Source organism: Penaeus japonicus, unplaced genomic scaffold (assembly GCF_977035675.1).
Source record: "Penaeus japonicus unplaced genomic scaffold, GWHDUDI00000001_assembly GWHDUDI00000008, whole genome shotgun sequence".
NCBI classification, from domain to species: domain Eukaryota; kingdom Metazoa; phylum Arthropoda; class Malacostraca; order Decapoda; family Penaeidae; genus Penaeus; species Penaeus japonicus.
The window spans coordinates 17,469,375-17,471,874 of NW_028234410.1; the positions used below are offsets into that span (position 1 = coordinate 17,469,375).

At 44.9% G+C, this 2,500-nt stretch overlaps 1 protein-coding gene across 2 annotated transcripts in view; it reads right to left on the reverse strand.

The window, feature by feature from the left end:
- Nucleotides 1-2,500, reverse strand: part of Mgtor (nuclear basket protein megator) — a 39,509-nt gene that overhangs the window by 36,464 nt on the left and 545 nt on the right. The window lies entirely within an intron of this gene.

A 2,500-nucleotide genomic window follows, 5' to 3' on the forward strand; every position in this document is an offset into this window, starting at 1 on the left:
TTAATACCATAATGCCTTTAACCCATTAATAATGGGTAAAAAGAAATCACATCGGCAGCAGGACCAGCTGCCGGGGACAAGATATTTTGTCATGGTTGTCCTTCTGACCGGCGCAGAGTCGGGCTTAAGATCTCAGCAGCCAAATCGAAGGCAATGGCGCTGAAACATGATGTCTGTGATCAAAGACTGCGAGTCCAAGGTCTAGAGCTTGAGTGGGTACACGTCTACCAATACTTGTGGGTATGGATCAATAAGAACCTCACCTTCCGCTCCGAGATCAAACATCTCTTAGACCAGACCAAGGCAAGGCTCTCTGTCATGAGAGCTCTGTCGGGGCGGCGCTTAGGGGCTGGGCACCGCGTACTAAGATCTTTCTACGTGCACGCTGTCTGTCCCATTGTGGACTATGCCTCCGTCGCCCTGATCACAGTCAAGCCTGGACTCAGGAAAAGGCTCAACATCATACAAAACGAAGCCGCCAGGATTATTCTGGGTGCCCCTGGGTGGGCTAAAGTTACTAACCTCCTCTTGGAGGCCAAACTCTTTCCCCTGGACACCCGGAATGATCAGATAGCGGCCCAGTTCCTTGCCAATGCCCTACAGTCCCCACTGGACTTTCAGCTAAGACAGAGAGTGCAGCGTCGGCTTGCACAGAACCAAGAGCTCTTCGCTAACAACACCTGGCTGTCTCACACAACCAGAGTGCTGAAACGCTTTGAGCTCAAAGAGACACTACTGATTAAGGGCATGCATCTACCAGGGTAGACGCATCATCATCAACTAGATCCCAAGCCATGTTGGTATTGAAGGGAATGACATAGCTGACAGGTTAGCGGAGGAAGGCAGGAAGAAACCCTTGAGTCATCTTGTGGTGCATCCTAACAGGGAACTGCTAAGGCGTAAAACGATGGTTGCAGGGCAGGTCGGTGCCCTACAGCGACATAGAGAGGAAGCGAGAACCTCCCTCTCGGCCAGCTGGTACTCAGACGCCACAGGCTATGAGTTGCTGATAATCTCTCTTAGAATATCAAGGTGTGCTGAAGTTAGTCTGCACAGACTGAGAATAGGCTACCCTTGTGCGTGGCAAATCATTCCCACTATTGGGCAAATCACTATACGCCAAATCAGAGCACTACCTGATGGAATGCGAGCACACTCACTTCCTCAGGCAGGGTCCAGAGACGACAGCCGCCAGGCTGGTTAGACGGCTATACCTGTCACTTGCCCCCTGGCAACTGGAGCGCCTACAGGCAATCCAACCGCCACGGTAAGAGTTCAGTTATGATGATCAGATGAGTCAGCACTTATAGCCAATAGAGACCAGGCTACCCCATCTACACAACCCGGGCGAAGTGACGTCTTTGCAAAATCTCTCTGAACTGAGCTGAATTGAATTCAGCGATGATGATCAGATAAGATTAGATAAGATGAGTCAGCACTCATAGCTGGCAGAGGCCGGGCCGCCTTGTGCATATAGCCCGGGCGAAGCGATGTCTTCGCAAATCTGTCTGAACTGAACTGAACTGACCGGCGCACCAGGTAATTGGGAACGTAGCACTTGGCCGCAGTCAGAGCAGGTGAATAGCCCGAGGCATCAGGCTTAAACGTTTAAAATACCCCAGCATTTAGGCCATTTAGAGCCAAAACAGCCCTATTGGCAATGGGTTAATAAAGATTAATCTACTGATCATCTGGCTATTGCCATTCTCTCCATACTGATAATGGCCAATAAATATTCCCTTCATATAGTTAGGCAAGATAGAGCTCAAACTGAATCCTTATTTGGTTATAACCCTTTTGAGTATATTGTCAACGCTTATCATGCTTTGCCAATGTATGTCCTATAACAGAACTACAATACCACAAACACGCACGTCTTCACAACATGACAACTAGCTCGAAACTACCTTGAAAAGTCAAGCTTTGCAAGGCCTTGAACAATTAGAAATAGGAAACCATCCATACTTATGATTGGCCTGACAACATAAGAAAAGTTTTCATATAAACTAAAGATCCTGAAATCACTTTTCTATATATCTCTCCAAACGAGAGCACATCAGATAAAATCAAAATTCATCCATCTATTGTTATCAGTGCAGGTAGGGCAAATAAGCTACTGTGAGTATTATATTTCTATGTCAAATAGCTTTTATACTTTAATTTTAGCAAGAAATTTTGGAGAGAAAAAGTGTCTTGGATTCCATTGACTTCTCAATTCCATACACTATTTTCCATGAGCAACATTGTCATTAACTAAATTTACTGTTGCATTCATCATTTATAGGGCATTTTATAAAATCTGTGATTGTTTTGTTACAGTAACTGTATTTTTGCATTTCATAAATCCATGCAAAATTTCGCTATCCAGTGATGCTGACTGGTTTAGAATTGGCATTACAAGAATTCTCCTGGAAATGCAACTTACTTTTAGATTATGCAATCTTATTTTATCTCCTCTTCAATATGCTTCATTAATTTCTTTTGTTTTTTTTTGTGCGTT